The 21,922-nt window shown below is 40.3% G+C and overlaps 2 pseudogenes; one reads left to right on the forward strand and one right to left on the reverse strand.

Annotated features, from left to right (window-relative positions):
• Nucleotides 1-1,006: 1,006 nt before the first annotated feature.
• LOC116463653 (very-long-chain enoyl-CoA reductase-like) lies at nucleotides 1,007-1,993 on the reverse strand (annotated as a pseudogene).
• An 8,200-nt stretch (nucleotides 1,994-10,193) lies between these two features.
• On the forward strand, nucleotides 10,194-21,497 carry LOC131383166 (uncharacterized; annotated as a pseudogene).
• Nucleotides 21,498-21,922: the final 425 nt, after the last annotated feature.

The raw sequence follows: 21,922 nt of genomic DNA on the forward strand, positions 1-21,922 counted from the left end.
TTCTGTCAAGATGTTTATCAAGACAATACATGCACAGCTGAACGTAGACCCTTATCAGGAGTTTCTGATTTTACCCTGGTCCTGTTTCCTCAGAAGCATGTGATCTTTGCTCTCCTTTTTGCCCTTTGAAGCATGTGATCTTTGTAAACTACTCCCTGTTCCTGCACTCCCTCCCTTTTTGAAATCCTTAATAAAAACTTGCTGGTTTTGTGGCTCAGGGGGGCATCACGGACCTACCGATATGTGATGTCATCCCCAGCAGCCCAGCTGTAAAATTCCTCTCTTTGTACTCTTTCTCTTTATTTCTCAGATTGGCCGACACTTAGGGAAAATAGAAAGAACCTACATTGAAATACTGGGGGTGGGTTCCCTCAGCCCATGCACCACAGCCTCCTGAGTAGCTGGAATTACAGGTGCCTGCCACCACGCCCTTCTAATTTTTTTGTATTTTTAGTAGATAAGGGGTTTCACAATGTTGGCCAGGCTGGTCTCGAACTCCAGACCTCAGGGGATCTGCCCGCCTCGGCCTCCCAAAGTGCTGGGATTACAGGCATGAGCCACCATGCCTGGTCAACATGGCAAAACCCCTTCTCTACTAAAAATACAAAAAAAAATAGCTGGGCGTGGTGGCAGGTGCCTGTAATCCCAGCTACCGGGGAGGCTGAGATGAAGTCTGCTCTTGTCCCCCAGGTTGGAGTGCAATCTCGGCTCACTGCAACCTTGGCCTCGCCTCCCAGGTTCAAGTGATTCTCCTGCCTCAGCCTCCCAAGTAGCTGGGACTACAAGCATATGCCACTGCACCCAGCTAATTTTATATATATATATAATTTTATATATGAGTGTGTGTGTATATATATATAATTTTATATATGTATATATATGTGTGTGTGTATATATATATGTGTGTATATACATATATATATATATATATATATATATATTTTTTTTTTTTTTTTTCACTACTGGGGCAGGCAGTCTTTATTCCAGGTACTGGAGAACTGTGGGCCCCACTCCTCCCCCAGAATGCCACCAGGGTGAGGGGCTGAGCCCCAGCAGGGGTGAGCGCTCAGAGCAGGAAGGGGGTGATGGGCATGCGCAGGGGCAGGTAGTCCCGGAACTCCTTTAGGTAGCTGCAGTGCTTGCCCTTGGCCTAGATTGTCATCTGGGTGAAGCCCACCAGGGAGAACAGGGCCACTGGGAGACACTGTGTCATGATGGCAAAACTGATCCAGGACCCCACCTGGTAGGTGTAGTTGGGGCAGGACACCAGTAGGAAGAGCCATGTGAAAGGGTTCTTGGTGAGGTACGGGATCCTCCAGGTCTTGGACCCAGCAGGCCACAGGTCCTGCAGGGCCATGTAGATGGAGAAGTTGCCAAGCACAGGCAGATCACAAAGATGGCGAGTGCCAGTTTCACCTGCTGAGCTCCGTAAGTAGGGGGTGTGTAGAGAGGGTGGTTGATGTAATAGGCCATCCACCCAGTGAAGCCCCGGGAGTAGGTGCAGTTCTTGAAGATGTTGCAAAGGCATGGTACCATGGGAGAAGCGGTGCACGAACAGCATCTCCAGCAGGTGCTTGAAGTAGTGCAATGAGTGACAGATGCAGGTGAGGTGCACCACCATGTGCCGACTGGATGTGAAGTCATATTTGTTGCCATAGATGAAGGGCACTAGGAAGTAGAAGAGCAGATAGATGAAAAGAGGCCCCCCATACTCTGTTAGGAAGAGCGTCACCCAGCTGATCTGCGCCCCCACATCCTGGAAGTAGAGTGTGGCCATGGTGCCCATGGGCAGCTTCTGCAGAACATCCTCATCCTTCAGGGACTTGCCCTTGGGATCTAGGTGGAGGGACTGGTGGGCGGAGTACCACTGCAGAGGGGTCTTGGCAAAGAGGTTCTTGATCTCTGCAGTGGTGGTGTGGGGCTCCACCTTGTCCAGGAAACACAGCTTCTCCCTTGTCTTTGCGTCCAGAATCTCCACCTCTTAGTGCTTCATGGCTCTCTCCCACGGCGGCTACTGCTCCGTGGCTGCTGCTGCCTAACTGTGTGGCACAGCACAGGGTCCCGCCATTCGGGGCCCTGACTTCCCGCAACACTATATACCAAGTGGCATTATGTGATCTTCTTTACAGAGGTCTCAAAACAATATTGCCTCATATATTTGGCCTTTTGATAGTTTACTTGTACTTTCTTAAAAATTTTTTTTGCCGTCTCAGGATTAACTTTATATTCAGAAAAATGCTCAAAATTTCTTAGTATTGTAGCCAAACATTTAAACATTTTATTATTTAATTGACCATTTACTCCTTAACCTCAGCTGTACATAATGCCTTTGAGAACACTTAAATTTAGGGGACTTACTTAACACTAGAATTCACTGAACTTAAAAAAAATTACTGTCCCTTCATAAAAATCTTAGTGTTATTCATGGACACAGGAAGGGGAACATCACACACCGGGGACTGTTGTGGGGTGGGGGAGGGGGGAGGGATAGCATTAGGAGATATACCTAATGCTAAATGATGAGTTAATGGGTGCAGCACGCCAACATGGCACATGTATACATATGTAACAAACCTGCACGTTGTGCATGTGTACCCTAAAACTTAAAGTATAATAATAATAAAGTTTTAAAAAAAATCTTAGTGTTATTAACACTCACTCATATATCATACTGCTACAGTAAATATGGTACTGGAATCAACTCACATCATTATTTATTGCATAACAAAAGAATGCCCATCAGTATATATCTTAACTCTCACCCACATTAGTACTCTGAATTTTACTCTAAACAAATCTGTAGCTTTATTAGTTTGTTAAATTTAACAGAGGTAAATTTACAACGATTTTAGCCTTTCACTTATGCAGGCTTTTCCATTAAGGGTACCCTAGCAATGTTTACAAGATTATTATAATTTTTGTGAAATTTCCAATCATAAGACATTTTAACCACAATTGTTCTGCTGTCACTTTCCATACTGACTTTCCTCAGTGCCATGGGGTTTGGAATGGCCACACACACATTTGGAATCTGGCTAAAGAGAAGTTAAGTTGGGGATACTTTTAGTTTGGGTTTAATGGAATACATTTATGTGGCACACTACCACTTCAATGCACAGGTAAGTAACTGCTACCTGTTGGAATGCAGAAATAGCTCCAAGTACCCTCCTAATTCTCCTGGACTCAAAGGGAGGTCCTTTGATTGTCATCAATCATGCTCATTCAAAGAACATATAAGATTAGTCACTGCACAAGAAACCTGAAAATGCAGCTGAAATTGCAAGTTCTTCTATGAAAGACATTTGATAGAGATTTTTCCATGTACTTGACAGCAATCCTACATAACATTATTGATACGATTTATGCAGCTAAGAGAAACTTCTCCAAATGACTGAACAAAAATTCTCATTCAACTATGATAAAGCAAAGACAAAAGTTTCTTTCTATTCTGTTTATAGAAAATATTACATTACTGTAATGTTAAATTACACAGAAAAATTTAGAGACAGACAATAAATTAATACAACTATTATGCTTTTTCTGGATTTTCAATGCCAATTGTATTTGTGACCTTGGGAAATTTTGAAATTTATTGTGATGCTTTTCTTATTTTCAGTAAATATTTGCATATAGCTAATATTGTATTTGTAATTTTCTTTTACTTTGCTTTAAGATCTCTACTTGTGTAAGCCTCCATACCACCTACGAAACCTGAATTCAACCCCGCATGATAGAAAACAAAAATAATTCGACTTATTTTCCTAAGAAGACTATTTAAAAAAAATCAAGTAGGCTACATATTCATTTCAAATTAAATGTATTTTCCAAAAATAAAAGTTTGTTAAATTTTTCCTCTTTATTTTAATTAGTGGCTACGAAGATGAACATTTAAATAGTTGCTGTTCATATGGCAATTCTGTAAGGTTTCTTCATAGTCTGGAAACCTAAACCAAAGCAAATAGTTTAGAAATTTGTGGGGATTTAGTATGGCCTCTATTAAATAAAAATAATGAATTTGTCTACTTTCCCTTCTCTCTGGTCTGTCATGCATCTTGCTAAGTGAGAAAAAAAGAGAAAAATATCCACCCCCCAAAATATACAAAATATATGCCATATATTTTACAGTAGCACAGCCTTCCAACTTGTCTGTGATTTAACTGTTTCAACACTAATATGGGACCATTGATATATGCCTTACAGGGATGTTCAGAGGGTCAGTAACCTAACACCAATATAAAGGAGTTGGGAAAAAAGTGAGGTAGTATTATACATGATGTGTCCTGAGCAAATTGGATTATTCCAGAATGGCTATAGGCTTAGTTTAATGAATAATCCTTTAAAAGCAAAGAGATAAACCCTGGAGATTAAATTACAGCTTGATGAAATACTTGAAATGACCAACTTTGGAATTCAGACTTTGTCACACTTCAGAGACATGGAATAGCTACAGCTACCATTTCTTACACTTGTCCCAAATAACGTCTTGTTTTTCGGCCCTCTCTCCATAGTTTGGAGCTTATTACACTCAGCAACTTTTTACATAAATTCTGCAGGCATAAAACAGGTGGCTGCCACCGGAAAAAAGTGGGCACTGAGTATACTTTCATGAACCACTGATCACAGCCTTAAATTTTAGTCATTTCTATTCCTTTCCTACCCACCCAATACCTTTGTTAAAATAACAAAACAGCAGTTAGCAGTTAACATTTTAAACATTTACTCATACTACTTATATAAGCTCTAATATTGAAAACGCTTTTAAAGAAGTAAAAGTTTTATTAAGTCTCATTCTTATCAACAAGTGCAAATTTAAATCTAACTAATTTAGGGTGTCTTCCTAAATTTAAAATCATTCATAGACACACTGTGGACTCACCGCACTAGTACTTTGGTGTTTTATCACAGCTGTCACACAATCAGGCCTCACTGAAAGTGTTCTCTGAATGAGAGAAGTTTTTAAGTACAACTCACAGCTGATCAGAAACCAGACCTTAAGTTGCCTCCTTAGGACTTCTGATTACCTTCAGAGTTCTCTTAGCTCACTCTGCTTGGATGTTTAAAGTTTTACAGCTTTCTGCTCCATGTGGCTTCAGGTAGGAGAGAGACATCTACCTGGGTGTATAAATCTTTTCCAGAGGCAACACTACTTCCCTAGATTTGCCTAAACCTCTCCGAAGGTCTCTTTCTGGTAAAGCCTTTTTCTCTTACTTCTTCACTGTTCCAGGAGAGTCCGGTCCTTTACAATGATTACCTGGTATGAAAGCTAAACTATACCCAAGTAACCTTTTTTTATAAGCTCTTCAAGCTTCACTATTTTATTTCTGTTTTTTTTTTTCTGGAAATCCCTGGCACCAACTTAATTCTTAAGGAGATTTGAGACTTTTAAAATAGCCTGTATTTTAAAAACAACATGAACAGAACATTCGAGTTCTCCTCTCTTAACTAAAGAACCCATGGTCTAAATCAGAACTCAAATACAAAGATTCCCTTGATGACCAGAAAAATCATATTGCTGGAAATTGGTTAAATTCTACTGACAATGTAACCTAGTTCCAGCTAAATAAAATGAATATTCTTAATGAATATTTTGTTATGAAAATAGCTTTCCTCTTGTCTTTGCTGGTAAGTGTGTATTGTTTTGAAAGCTCCTGGTAAGAGAAACACAGCTACATATATGGTTATAATGTTCTTTGATCCAAATTTCTCTTCTGATATTTCCCTTACCTCCCATTTGCAATTATGTGAAGCTTTACGAAGCATCTGTGACACTGTTACTTTATTTCTCCAAGTAAATGAGGTCATTTGCTCTAGCTCTGCTCCAGTAGCTTGAAAAGTGCCCATTAAACACCCAGGTATCTTCCTAATTGAAGTGAAAATAAAACTCATAAAGGCCCATTGGAAAATTCCTCTGATGTTTGACACCGTGGGCAAATCAGAACTGAGGGCTTCTGCTTGAGCTTCCTTAAACAAAAAAAGGATTTTTTAGACTGTGAGCCAGGCACTTAACCAGTATAGCTCTTCCAAAGAATTCCAGAAGTAACTCTTAGCTTCTTGAATTGGGAAAAAAAAAATACCTAATTTATAAGACAAGTCATGAGCTCTAACTAAAACCTTACCTTAGGAAATTATCCCTGGAAGCTACTGCATAATATTTTGTTATACAAAACCCCAGTTTCAAAGGAAAAATCTTCCTTAATTAGAAGAAACCTTAGTGTAGATATTGAAAATGGACTCTCCTGAAACTCCTAAGGGAGCAACATCTCAACTCATATTCTTTTATTGATTCAAATAGCCGTGACCTCCAGCATAATTGTGGTCACGCTCCGTGTAACAGAGCCAGTCGTTTTTGAATCACCTCTTCACTTAAGGTAATCATGAATGATGCCAGACATGTGTTTCTCCTCACGATGTTAACAGAAATTCCAGATTAAAAAAAAAAATGTGGAAGGAAGAAGCATGAGACATGCCTATTTTGGAGTTGTCCCCCCAGGTAGGCTCATATTTTATTGCTTTGGCAGGACCAGTCAGAGCCAAGATTGACATATAATGAGGCTCCTATTCAGGTACCATCTCAAAAGCCTATTCTAATCTCACAGTCCTGAGTTGCTCCTCATGCCAGTTCATCTGTTATACTGATACAAAGTTATCATCTGAAAATGTTAATTTGGCTGAAAAATCTTCAAATGTTCCCCAGTTTTTCTAGAAAAAAGTTCAAAGTCCTCAACCTGATGTTCAAATCCTGATGCGGTTTGGCTCTTTGGCTCTTTCCTGACTGGAGTCTGGCTGTTTTTTTTTTTTTTTTTTTCTTTTTTTGAGATGGAGTTTCATTCTTTTGCCCAGGCTAGAGTACAGTGGTGGGATCTAGGCTCCCTGCAACCTCTGTCCCCCGAGTTCACGTGATTCTCCTGCCTCAGCCTCCTGAGTAGTTGGGATTATAGGCGCCCGGCACTACGCCCAGCTAAATTTTGTGTTTTTAGTAGAGACGGGGTTTCACCATGTTGGCCAGGCTGGTCTCAAACTCCTGACCTCAGGTGGTCCACCTGCCTCAGCCTCCCAAACTTCCGGGATTACAAGCATAAGCCACCGCACCTGGCCTGTCTCTTAATGTATTGCCCTCTCCTGGTACCCTCATACCCTTTCCTGTCTAAGCACTCCCTGTGCTCACCAACCCCAGCTCCTTAACTGAACTGCTCTTACTATCTGAAAGGCCCTTTGCTCCACAGACAACCATCAAGTATCAGTTCTTCTAACACCTTCTCCAAAGACACTTTCTTAAATTTCTCTATACATAAAAATATCATTTTCTCTCCATGTCATATAGTATTTATTAATGCTATGAATTTATAAAACATATTGCAGGATATCTTATAGTGGTTTTTAAAATGTGTTCATCTTCCCCACTGCATCATAATCCAGAACAAGATTATTTTATATCTTAAACACATTTATAGTATCTTTTACAACTTCCTTCCAGTACCTCTCCACCAAAGGACTAGCCAAGAGCTTTGCATATTGTTTTATTAAAAATATTTGCTACTTAGTTAAATAATCATTGCTTAGCTGCTTCTGATGATAGTTTTCCATGTATAAGTTTTAAAGATAGTTTAGAGTATTACTTGAATACACAAGAGATACTTTGATTCATAAAAAAGCGTGCCTGTGAAAAATATGCTTGGAAAACTTTCTACTCCCAACTGATTCCCTGCAAAGCACAGTTTTTCCAAAACTGTAGAAGACCTGACTGCTTGGAATACATTGTGCTGATTTACTTAAATGCCATTTCTCTTCAGTGTCTGGTGTTTTTAAAATGCCATTTAAAATAGTTATGCCAAAATGTGTACGCACTATACCAAAATATAAAAGGGAGTAAAGTGAAAATTGACGCTACCATCCCCACGTTTATCCCTCATTCCTCCTTCCTAGAGGCAACATTACCAGTTTCCTATGTATTCTTACATTGATTTCTCTTTCTTTTAAGAATTGATCACAGTTTTCTGTTTTAAAATTAGATGTTTAGTAGATGTGAAAGATATACTGCTTTCCCTTAGTTCATGTGACTATCAGTAAACCCCTAAAAGCTTCAAATATAATCTGAAAAACAAGCGAGTTCTCAGAGTGATGCTCTACATCTTTGTCTTCATTGTCTATGTTCACACATATACAATTAGAGGATCTTTACCCTCTTACAGAATATCTGTAGCAGACAAAAATAACAAAAATGAAATTATCTTTTGAATGGCTACAATGTAGCCAATGTATCACTATATGAGGCAATCTCTATGTTTATGTTAATACCCACAACAAAGAGAGGTTATTGCCTCTCATCCACAGACATAGATGTAGATTGAGGTTTAAGATTACAGGACTGGCCAGTAACTGGAATGCAATTTACCACAGGTTTATCAGACTCCGATTTCAAGTAGCATTTTGAATTGTGGGATCATATGACTCCTTTCTTTGCTCTTCTCTTTTTCTTTTTCTTTCTTCTTTCTTTCTTTCTTTCTTTTTCTTTCTTCTTTCTCTTTTCCTTTCTTCCTTTCTTTCTTCCTTTTCTTTCTTTTTTCTCTTTCTTTTTCTCTCTTTCTCTCTCCCTTCCTTCCTTCTTTCTTTCCCTCCTTCTTTCTTTCTTTCCTTTTTTCTCCTCTCCTTCCCTTCCTCCTTCCCCCCTTCCTTCCTTCCTTCCCTCCTCCCTCCATCTCTCCCTTTCTTTCTCTTTCTTTCTTTCTTTCTTTCTCTTTCTTTCTCTTTCTTTCTTTCTTTCTCTTTCTTTCTTTCTTCCTCTTCTTTTTTTCTTTATTTCTTTCTTTCTTCCACACCAACTTATGCTACTTCTATATATTTTCAGGTTTATGGTGTGTTTTTTAAAAATAAATTTTATATAATTCTAGAGGTATTTCTAAATAGTTTAGGAAAAAATGTTTTGGATGAAATTATCCTCAATCTCTCTCTCTCCAGTTTCAAAATCTCTGGAGATGAATAAGAGAGTCTCTTGAACATTTCAGTTTCAGGGTTGTAGGCTTGCTACAATAGTAGTATAGTAGCCAATTCCTTAAGAATAACAAAACATTGATTAAGTCAATAATAACACTCAGAAAATAAATTCCCTGATGCAATGCAGTTGAGCTTTTTACCTCCCAGGATCCTTTATGAATTCTGTGATGGTTAATTCCGAGCGTCAACTTGATTGGATTGAAGGATGCAAAATATTGATCCTGGGTATGTCTGTGAGGGTGTTGCCAAAGGAGATTAACATGTGAGTCAGTGGGCTGGGAAAGGCAGACCCACCCTTAATCTGAGTGGGCACCATCTAATTAGCTGTCAGCGTGGCTAGAATATAAAGCAGGCAGAAAAAATGCGAAAAAAGTAGACTGGTTTAGCCTCCCAGCCTGTATCTTTCTCCCATGCTGGACCTTTCCAGCCCTTGAATATCAGACTCCAAGCTCTTCAGTTTTGGGACTCGGACTGGCTTTCCTTGCTCCTCAGCTCATAGATAGCTTACTGTGGGACCTTGTGATCATGTGAGTTAATACTTAATAAACTCCCCTTTATATCTATCCCATTAGTTTTATTCCTCTAGAGAACCCTGACTAATACAGATTTTGGTACCAGGAATGGTTCTAGAGGAACAGAATATTAAGGATGGGTTGTTTTTTTTTTCATTGGTTTTGGAATTTCTGGAGTTGGCTGCTTAATATAATTAGACCCCAAAATGATAAGGACTCTACTTCTTACAGTATGGAAAATAGTGATAGTCCTTGGCATGAACTGTTTAGAGAGTTATGCAAAATAAGTACATTTGGCAATGTTGATTCACCACTCGTGAGAGGCAAGGAGTTCAGTGAGTCTATACATAATATTTTTGACCATATGTGGAGAACCAAGGAACATAATGAAGCTGGTCGATTGCTCCTAAGTTCAGTGGACAAAGTGATGAAAGAAAATGATGAACTCAGGGATTCTACTTCCTGGCTTCAGAAGCAGATACTAAGCCTCAAATCTGCCAAGATTGCCCTGAGTGAGAGTCTTATCTCCTGTAGAGAAAGAGCTGAAATTGTGGAAAAAGAGACACAAGCTCTTATCATGGGAGCTTTAATCTGCAGTGAAAGGTGCATACATAGCCTCTCCAGGTGTTTGCTGTTAAGGTGAGGGTATTGATTGGAAAAGAATGGGACCCTGCAACTTGAAATAGGGACATGTGGGAAGACCCTGATGAAGCTGGGGACACTGAGCTTGTAAACTCCAATGAACCGTTTTTGCCAGAAGGAGCAGCTTCCCCATCCCCAGTAGTGGCAACATCTCCTCCCCCACCCATGCTGCCATCAGCCTTTCCACCTTTGTCTGAGGAGAAAAATCCTGCACTGCCTGGGGCAACAGCGATGGCCTCCCCTGAGGCAGTTGCCAGGCAAGATAATGTTGATTCTCCTCAGAAGCCACTCCCAATATCCCTGTTTGCTTCTAGACTTATAACTAGATTGAAGTCCCACAGGCCCCTAGAGGTGAGGTTGAGAGTATGACCCATGAGGAGGTGCACTACACTTGAAAAGAACTGCTGAAGTTTTCTAATTTATATAAACAAAAATCTGGAGAACAGGCATGGGAATGGATATTAAGGGTGTAGGATAATGGTGGAAGGAACATAGAGTTGGATCAGGCTGAATTTATTGATTTGGGCCCAATAAATATGGACTCTATTTCACGTTGCAGCTCAGGGAGTTAAAAAAAGGTTCTAAGAGTTTATTTTCTTGGTTAGCTGAAATACGGATTAAAAGAGAGCCCACTATGAGTGAGCTGGAAATGCCTGATCTCCCTTTGTTTTAATATAGAGGAAGGAATCCAAAGACTCAGGGAGACTGGGATGGTAGAGTGGATTAGTCATTTTAGACCTACTCCTCCCAGGTGGGAGGGTCCAGAAGATATACCCTTAACGAATCCCTTATGAAATAGATTTGTGAGGGCAGCACCTGCCTCTTTGAAGGGTATTGTAATTGATCTTCTCTGTATGTCAGATCTAACAGTGGGAACCACAGTCACTCAACTACAAAATTTAAATACAATGGGAATAATTGGATCCCGAGGTGGCAGGGGCCAAGTGGTGCAAACAACCATCAAAAGCAAGGTGAGCATAGCTACTATAATGGACAGCAAAGACAAAGCAGCATCAGAATAGTCTGAAAGGGAGGCAGGGTCCCCTTGAGGAAGGACCCCACTACACTACTGACAAATTATGCTGTTAATATTTCTCCCATCCTTCCCCCAGGATACCTTCAGCCTTTTACCAGGGTAACTGTACACTGGGGAAAAGGAAATGATCAGCCATTTTAGGGATTACTGGACACTAGCCCTGAGCTGTTGTTGATTCCAGGGGACCCAAAACATCATTGTGGTCCTCCAGTTAAAGTAGGGGCTTATGGAGGTCAGGTACTTAATAGAGTTTTAGCTCAGGTCTGACTTACAGTGGGTCCAGTGGGTCCCTGAATTCATCCTGTGGTTATTTTCCCAGTGCCAGAATGCATAATTGGCATAGACATACTTAGCAGCTGGCAGAACCCCCACAATGGCTTCCTGACTGGTGGGATGAGGGCTAGTATGGTGGGAAATGCCAAATGGAAGCCATTAGAGCTGTATCTACCTAGATAAATAGTAAGCCAAAAACAATATTATATCCCTGGAGGGATTGTGGAGATTAGTGCCACCATCAAGAACTTGAAAGATGAAGAGGTGGTAATTCCCACCACATCTCCATTTGATTATCCCATTTGGCCTGTGCAGAAGACAAATGGATCTTGGAGGATGACCATGGATTATTGTAAGCTTTACCAAGTGGTGACTCCAAATGCAGCTGCTGTACCAGTTGTGGTTTCATTTCTTAAGCAAATTAACACATCTCCTGGTACCTGGTATGCAGCCATTGACTTGGCAAATGCCTTTTTCTTCATTCCTGTCCATAGGCCCATCAGAAGCAATTTGCCTTTAGCTGGCAAGGCCAACAATATCCCTTTACTGTCCTACCTCAGGGGTATATCAAGTCTCCGACTTTGTGTTATAATCTTATTCAGAAAGACCTTGATCACTTTTTGCTTCCACAAGAAATCACACTGGTCCATTACCTTGATGACATTATGCTGATTGGATTCAGTAAGCAAGAATTAGCAAGCACACTGAACTTATTGGTAAGACATTTGTGTGCCAGGGGATAGAAAACAAATCTGACTAAAATTCAGGGAACTTCTACCTCAGTAAAATTTATAGGGGTTCAGCGGTGTGGGGCCTATTGAGATATTCCTTCTAAGATGAAGGGTAAGTTGTTCCATTCGGCCTCTCCTACAACCAAGAAAGAGGCATAACACCTAGTGGGCATATTTGGATTTTGGAGGCAACACTTTCCTCATTTGAGTGTGTTACTCTGGCCCATTTATTGAATGACCTTAAAGGCTACCAATTTTGAGTAGGATCCAGAACAGGAGAAGGCTCTGCAACAGATCCAGACTGCTGTGCAAGCTACTCTGTCACTTGGGCCATATGACCCAGCAGATCCAATGGTGCTTGAGGTGTCAGTGGCAGATAGGGATGTTGTTTGGAGCCTTTGGCAGGCTCCCATAGGTGAATCACAGTGGAGGCCTATAGGATTTTGGAGCAAGACCCTGCCATCTTCTACGGATAACTAGTCTCCTTTTAAAAGACAGCTCTTGGCCTGTTACTGGGCTTTGGTAGAAACTGAACGTTTGACTATGGGTCATCAAGTCACCGTGCGACCTGAACTGCCTATCACGAACTAGGTGCTTTCTGACCCACCTAGCCATAAAGTGGGTCATGCACAGCAGCATTCCATCATCAAATGGAAGTAGTATATATGTGACCAAACTCAAGCAGGTCCTGAAGGCATGAGTAAGTTACATGAAGAAGTGTCTCAAATGTCCATGGTCTCCACTTCTGCCACCCTGCCTTCTTTCCCCCAGCCTGCACCAATGGCCTCATGAGGAGTTCCCTATGATCAGTTGACAGAGGAAGAGAAGACTAGGTAGGGCCTGGTTCACACATGGTTCTGCACAATATGCAGAAAGTGGACAGCTGCAGCACTACAGTCCCTTTGTAGGACATCTCTGAAGGACAGCAGTGAAGGAAAATCTTTCCAGTGGGCAGAACTTCAAGCAGTGCACCTGGTTGTGCACTTTGCATGGATGGAGAAATGGCCAGATGTGCAATTATATACTGGTTCATGGGCAGTAGCTAATGGTTTGGCTGGATGGTCAGGAACTTAAAAGAAGCATGATTGATAAATTGGTGACAAAGGAATTTGGGGAAGAGGTATGTGGATAGATCTTTCCAAGTGGTCAAAAACTGTGAAGATATTTGTTTCCCATGTGAGTGCTCACCAACAGGTGACCTCAGCAGAGGAAGATTTTAGTAATCAGGTGGATAGGATGGGATGACCCGTTCTGTGGACACCACTCAGCCTCTTTCCCCAGCCACCCCCGTCATCGCCCAATGGGTTCATGAAGGAAGTGGCCATGGTGGCAGGGAGGGAGGTTATGCATGGTCTCAGCAACATGGACTTCAACTCACAATGGCTGACTTGACTATGGCCACTGATGAGTGCCCTGTTTTTCAGCAGCAGAAACGAACACTGAGTCCTCAATATGGCACCATTCCTTGGGGTGATCAGCCAGCTACCTGGTGGCAGGTTGATTATGTTGGACCTCTTCCATCATTGAAAGGGCAGAGGTTTGTCCTCGCCTGAATAGACACTTACGCTGGGTATGGGTTTGCCTATCCTGCACACAATGCTTCTGCCAAGACTACCATCTGTTGACTCACGGAATGCCTTATCCACCATCATGGTATTCCACACAGTGTCGCCTCTGACCAAGGCACTCACTTTACAGCTAAAGTAGTGAGGCAGTGGGCTCATGCTCATGGAATTCACTGGTCTTACCATGTTCCTCCATCATCCTGAAACAGCTGGATTGATAGAATGGTGGAATGGCCTTTTGAAGTCACAATTACAATGCCAACTAGATGACAATACTCTGCAGGGCTGGGGCAAAGTTCTCCGGAAGGCCTTGTATGCTCTGAATCAGCATCCAATATACGGTACTGTATCTCCCATAGACAGGGTTCATGGGTCCAGGAGTCAAGGGGTGGAAGCGGACATGGCACCACTCACCATCACTTCTAGTGTATTACCATGCCCTGTGATTAAGGTCAATGGGAAACTACAACAACCCAATCCAGGTAGGACTACAAATGGCCCAGACCCTTCAGGAATGAAGGTTTGGGTCACTCCACCAGAAAAAAAAACCACGACCTGCTGAGGTGCTGAAGGCAAAGGGAATACAGAATGGGTACCAGAAGAAGGTAGTCGTCAATACCAGCTATAACCACGTGACTAGCTGCAGAAATGAGGACTGTAATTGTCATGAGTATTTTATTCTTCTTTTGTTAAAAAATATGTTTGTGCATGTATACACTTGTACTAAAAATTTTTTTCTTTTCTTTTTTTCTTTATTATGTGACATAAGATTTATTGATTTCATTTCAGCATTTAAGTACTGTTAACTTTATGTAATAGTATTTGGGTTAGGGACTGATGTGTTCCTGGTTGTACAGTATTATGTTAAGCATAATTATTACCTTATTATTGTCTTTATTTGAAGATTATGTATGATCTCAGGAGATGTGTATGGGTTCAAGTTGACAAGGGGTAAACTTGTGATGGTTAATACGGAGTGTCAATTTGATTGGATTGAAGGATGCAAAGTATTGTCCCTGCTTGTGTCTGTGAGGGTGTTGCCAAAGGAGATTAACATTTGGGTCAGTGGGTTGGGGAAGGAAGACCCACCTTTAATCTGGTGGGCACAATCTAATCAGCTGTCAGTGAATATAAATCAGGCAGAAAAATGTTAACAACGAGACTGATCTAGCCTCCTGGCCTACATCTTTCTCCCATGCTGGGAGAACATTGTACTCCAAGTTCTTCAGTTTTGGGACTCGGGCTGACTTTCCTTGCTCCTTAGCTTGCAGATGGCCTATTGTGGGACCTTGAGATCATGTGAGTTAATACTTAATAAACTCCCCTTTATATACCTATCTATCCTATTAGTTCTGTCCCTCTAGAGAACTCTAATACAAACTCTTTTTCCCCTCTTTCAATTTTCTCATTATCATGTTGAGATATATTTTAGGTTTTGTTTTTCTGATTTGAAACTTAACAGTCATAATTAAATTAGGCAAAAACCCAATAGTGAAGTCTGTTGCTCTCGCTCTCTTTGTATGAGGCTATAATTAAATAATTATATATTGATTTAACAGAAATTTAAGGAGATCAAAAACAAGGTAGGATAAGAGACAATGTATTGAATTTAGTCTCAGAATGTGACATGAATTAAGCCTTACTTTTTTCTTTATTCCTTTAAACTGCTCCTTCATTCGTTATATAAATAGACTAAATCCATTTAAACTATGGTATAGAATAAGTTATTATTATGTATTGTTATTGCTGTTATTATTATTTTGTACCGTGTTGTCTTCATGCATAGAAAGGATTGAGCCAGCTGAGCAATCTCCAAGGTTATCTCAAAGACAATATTTCATTTCATTTTTGTCGTGAGAACCAGTGTTTTAGACTCTGTATGACCTAAGACTGCTGGAAAGGAGGAAGATCTGGTTAAACTAACACACAGAGCTCCTCAGAGTGTAGTTTTCTTACCTTTATTGCTTCCTTGAGTTCTTATATTGTAGTGGAGACTGAGTCCTCCATACTGCCTGGGCTCTGATTAAAATAAGACCTCTGATATCACATGCAATGAAGAATAGAGTTCTAGTATGCAAAGCATTTTACATCTACCAGTTGGATACTTCGGACTTGTGGTGAGTAAGTGATGGTACCTCACCTCTGGTGATGTTATGGTACTATTCGTTTTAAACAATGTCCTTCTCCTCCCTTTATAACACATGGTTACATCATTGTTCTACCTGAAAAACAGCAGTGACTACCAGGATTAAATCTTCTTTGTTGTGGGGATTATATGAAAGATTTTAAGCAGTTCATTTCAGATACAATGGAGGGCTTCCTTCAATTACTACATACAGTTAATAACAGAAATTTTGATGGCAAAATATGTTAAGCTTATTAATATTATAATAGTTTATTCCTCAAAATAGTTTGCATGAGAGCAGGAGAGGAGTCAAGACATTAACTTAAAGACTAAAAAGAGATTTGACCTTGGTTTTCTGAACTGGCAAAATAGGTCATCTAGCTCTATGACCATTTAATGAACTAGAACATTCATGGAAGAAATCACTTCCTTGAGAATAAGATTAATTTGCAATACATCCCACTCAACTGCTGCAAATGTGCCACTGGTAAATTTGCAATCTTCACATATTTTATACTATCTTTTATCTATAGTCTGGATGTTCTGCCAAGCATTTATTTGGTATCATTAAACTGATAAATGGTCTTCAAGATATTTTCCACATTCTGTAAACTCTGCTGAAATGGCCTTTCCCAGAATGAATAGCTATGAAATGCATTGGAATGCCAGTCAAATTTCAAACTAAAAAAAAAAAAGAGTTACACACATGCAAAGCTATGAATTCTAGCTGCCAAAGACAATTATCTTTGCTTTGGATATCCTAGTTATCTTTGCTAAAAGATATGAATACAAAAGCTGTGCATCCATAGTGAACTTAAGTCAGCATGGGGCTATAATGAAATTATGCTTTACATTTAATTAAGGTTCATGGAGTTACCATAACAAACTATAGAAGCTAGAAAGCTGTGTTTTTTTCTACTGTGTCTCCTCCAGCATAGCTTGATTTTTATCAATAGGGTGTTGACATCATTTCCCTTCTAAGTGTCCATTGTTTAACTCTGGTGGAGAAGAACAGGAAAAGGGCAAAATATTTATTTATATAAAAAGCTCTAGGCAGGAAAGTGTTTTCTTGGGCACTTTATTTCCTCATTGTGAAACATGAGGTTCTTATAAAAAGACAATGATGCTGTTTTACATCTTGATACATCTATTAACCCATATCACAGGCTAAAAGCATGGTAGCTTTCTTCTATTCATGGAGTTATCACCTTACCTCCACATCACTTTTTTTTCTTAGTTGACAGATACTAATTGTGTATATTTATGGGGTACAATGTGATGTTTTCATCTATGTATACATTGTAGAAAGATTTCATCAAGCTAATTAATGTATCCACCTCATATCACTTTTGACAGACACTTTTTGTTTTAAATATTACTTTTTCTTCTTTACCAAATTCCAGAATGATATTTTGATATGAGGATTCCCTGAAATTAAAGAAAAAGAAAAGAAAAAAAATCTAATACACTCATGTTCAGTGAATACTGAGTTGTCTTCTGAAATTCAACAATCCTTTCTTAGAACAAATCCAGCTAAAATGGAAAGGATTAAACTTCGAGTTGATCAAAAGATTGGAGAAGGCTTGGGGTTTAGTTCAACTTAGAAATCAGGGAGAATAAAGTAATAATGAAAAAGTAATAATTCCTAAAAGTATGCTTTAATCCCTGTTTTTTCTCATTGCCATGGTCTCTTTTTCAGAAATGGGGTTCAGAAAACAAGGGCAGAATATGATCTTTTGGATCAGACTAGAAGTTACTTTTCTCTATATCCTTAATGATAGTGCCTTGTGAGACATTTCTTTGGCCAATAGTGAATCTGAGGTTAATTCTTTCACCTAATAAAAAATTAAACATTTATTGAGGCCTACCATGTTTTAATCACTCAGCTAAGTATTTTACTTGCATCAGTCATTTTATCCTCACAAAAACTCTGATAGAACACTGGTTCTATTATTAACCCCTATCACAGGCTAAGGAACATGCAGGCTTGCCTAAATCATAGAGCTAGGATTCAAATCCGAGCAGCCTGACTTCACAGCCTTCACTCTTTTTTTTTTTTTTTTTTTTTTTTTTTTGAGACGGAGTCTCGCTCTGTCTCCCAGGCTGGAGTGCAGTGGCGCAATCTCGGCTCACTGCAAGCGCCGCCTCCCGGGTTCACGCCATTCTCCTGCCTCAGCCTCTCCGAGTAGCTGGGACTACAGGCGCCCGCTACCACGCCCGGCTAATTTTTTGTATTTTTGGTAGAGACGGGGTTTCACCATGGTCTCGATCTCCTGACCTCGTGATCCGCCTGCCTCGGCCTCCCAAAGTGCTGGGATTACAAGCGTGAGCCACCGCGCCCGGCACCTTCACTCTTAAAAACTGCTGTACTGATTACCTAATGTGAGATGCTATTCACCAAATGCACCTGTTCTTGGTGGACATTAAATGTATTTAAGAGAACATGATAGAAAATACATGCACTCACACCCTACCACCACGTCTACCTTTTTTTTTTTTTTTTAAGGCAGGGTCTCACTTTGTCACCCAGGCTGGAGTGCAGTGGCACAATAACAGCTCACTGCAACCTCCACCATCCCGGTTCAAGCAATACTATCACCTCAGCCCCCGAAATAGCTCAGACTATAGGCATGTGCTGCCATGCTCAGCTAATTTTTAAATTTTTTTTTGTAGAGATGGAGTTTTGCTGTGTTGCTCAGGCTGGTCTTGAACTCCTGAGCTCAAGCAATCCACTGGCCTTAGCCTCCCATAGTGCTGGGATTACAGGTGTGAGCCACTGCAACCGGCAAACCTCTACCTTTATGAAAACAACATATTTATCACCACCAAGATTCCAGGCACTATGTTAAGAATTAGAGATACATGGGTGCAGCACACCAACATGGCACATGTATACATATGTAACAAACGTGCAGGTTGTGCACATGTACCCTAAAACTTAAAGTATAATAATAATAAAATTAAAAAAAAGAATTAGAGATACATAGATGTAAATAGTGCAGAGATTTTTTCCTTCCTCCTTCTCAAAGTCTGGTCATGGAAGAAATTTCTCTATTACTTATTTACTGGATTGTATGGTTTTTAAAGTAACTGTGCAGATTCATCTAAGATCATAAATTGAAATGAGCTCGAGAATAATTCTTAGATGCAGCTGACATGAAAATCTTATTTAACGCAATAAGCACGAATGATATTTACACGACTGTATAGTGATAAATTATTCATATTGTTCCATAATAAAAATGCTGTGCCTTTTCATCAAGCAGGGTATAATATCTGACTGATAGGCACATGATAATTTTAATCCTATAGTATCCTAATAAACTTTTCCTTCAGTTTACAATCCCAGTGGGTGCTATAGGTACTAACACAGTAGCCTTATGTGAAAAGCATTTTTAAGGGATGATATAAAACAAACACACATAGGCTTGAGGGCTAGAAGGTAGTGTTTTTATATCACATCTGACCTTATAAGCAGTGGGACATTAAGCTAGTTACTTACCCTTTCTGTGTCTGGTATTAAAGAATAAATGAGAGGTAAGTAAAGCACATGACAGCATGAGTGACTAGCACCATGTCCATCACAGCATGGGCTCTTAATGTACACCAGTCTCTTTTGCTAAGCCCCCCGATCTTGCAGTATTCATGGTCAAATGCAAGGACGCTTAGTATAATATCTACAAAGAACGCTGTTGGTAGTGTCATCGTAGAAATGTACTCGATGGGAATAATATTATAAAGTCCGAATCAAGCAGACTTGGCTCACGTCTTTCCCTTGCTTCATATTCTTTCCAGATCCCTGGAAGAGGCGGTCCTTTACCCTCATTCCATTGTGTTTTCCTACTGGAACTTTATAATGGAGAAATGATATTCCTATGACTATGCCTAGCCAACGACTGTGCTTGGGTCTTTCCAGCTCAGATATGGTGCTTATTAGGGGAGCATTCTAAAATATGAAAATTAAAGAACACACACCAGATGAGCCCTGATCTGAACCACTAGCCTGATTATCTTTTCTTCTTGTCTATGGCCACTGAAATATTCTGTCGAGGTTTTAAAATCCAACTTCTCATGAGACCACAGGCCCAGAAAGAGGACATGTCTTGCTCAGAACCCGGAGTGTAACTTGGGTGTTCTCACTTCCAAACTGTTTTTTAGAGGCAACATGCTGTTAGCAATGTTCACGTGACTGGCATACAGTGAAACAGCCCTGTGGCCTGATCTCTGTACTGATTCACATGTAAGGAACTATCAGTCAAACAACTTTGAGCAATAATATATATCTTTACTGTGAGTTTTCCTTTAGGGAAAGCTCAGAGGATTTATAAGGTACTTTATTCAGCATGATTTCTTAAAAATCATCTGGAGGTTTTTACTATCTACAGAATTTAATTGCTATGGATTGTGTCCAGCCCCCACCCTCAATTCTCATGCACATGACCCCTCAGTGCTGTTCTCTTCCATCCACTTCCATCTACCCATCACCATCCCTCTAGTGGGAAATATCATCCTTCTCTGACTCAGAAGCTTTTATTGCAAGAAACAACTCCTCTAAAATTAGCAAAGTAATGTCCTCATCACCTTACATTGACTTATATTTATGATTATTATGTATTTCAGTTCTCTCCTACAAACTTATTAAAACAAGCAGTGGAGCCAGGCGCAGTGGCCCACGCCTCTAATCCCAGCACTTTGGGAGGCTGAAGCAGGCGGATCACCTGAGGTTGGGAGTTAGAGACCAGCCTGACCAACATGGAGAAACCCCGTCTCTACTAAAAATACAAAATTAGCCAGGTGTGGTGATGCATGCCTGTAATCCCAGCTACTGGGGAGGCTGAGGCAGGAGAATTGCTTAAATAGGGGAGGGGGAGGTTGCGGTGAGCTGAGATAGAGCCATTGCACTCCAGCCTGGGCAACAAGAGCGAAATTCCGTCTCAAAAAATAAATAAAACAAGCAGTGGGACATTAAGCTAGTTATCTACCTTTTCTGTCTCCTCATCTGTCCAAATATGGATACATGTCTCTTACCTCATGTGGTATTAGAAGATTTATAGGGCACTTTATTAGTGAAATTAGTTAAGTCATTGTTTTCTTGGGCAATAATTGGGGCAGGTGGGCTATTTCAATGAATAGCCAATGGAGCCACTAAAACCTGACTCCCAATCATTGTCTACAAATAAAAGCACAAGGTATAAGGGTATAGTTGGGATTTCTAGCACGTTTCTGGTTTGAAGTTAGTACAACTTACTGCATTTTGAATTTATTTATTCATTTATTTTGTTGTTGTTTTATATGTCTATTTTCTTTACTAGATCTTGAGAGGTTTGGGCCAGAGCTGGGTCTTATTGTTTTTGTCCTGCAGGCCTAGTAGTTTACCTAGTATTGGCTGCTCGCTCAATAAATGTTCAGGAAAGAATGGTTGGATAAACAGATATAGACGTCCATGAAAACTATTTTTTTTTTTTTTTGTAGGTATTGAGTACAAGGCAGAGCAAGAGTAGCATAGGTCTGACTTTCCTAAACATAATCTTTCCCTTCTTGACACCCATCACCAGTGAACACAGACTCTTTACCAAAATTAACAGCCCACCAGCCGAAGATAATGGCACAGGTCTGAATTGAGTTGTGCTTATGATATCCCTCCCTCATGGATCAGCCCACTCCTCCTTTAAAATTCTATGCAGGGACTGCAGTGCCAGCCAGCCCCTCTCATTCACTGTCTGGGAACACAGTGGCAGTTTTCCCTTTTGGCCTATTGTTAGAGTCAGTGGTGGCTAGCAGATCCCATCTGCCTTACTCAGCTCTGTCATCCTCTTTGCATGGTCCTCAGCTGTGCGGGCACTTCTCAGCAAGGCTGGCTGGGGAGTAATCACTCCCTCTCTTCCCAGCTGCCTGTTTCCTGGAAAGCACGCCGGGTCTCTGTTATCTCTTCTCTGTATAAGTAGTTTATCTACCAGGCCAGTAAATTCTTTAGATTTTGCGTACCACACAGTTTCAAAAGTAGCGTAGATCTGAATTCCCCAAACCTGCTCTTTCCCTCCTTCACC

This window comes from Hylobates moloch, unplaced genomic scaffold (genome assembly GCF_009828535.3).
Source record: "Hylobates moloch isolate HMO894 unplaced genomic scaffold, HMol_V3 SCAFFOLD_3, whole genome shotgun sequence".
Taxonomy (NCBI): domain Eukaryota; kingdom Metazoa; phylum Chordata; class Mammalia; order Primates; family Hylobatidae; genus Hylobates; species Hylobates moloch.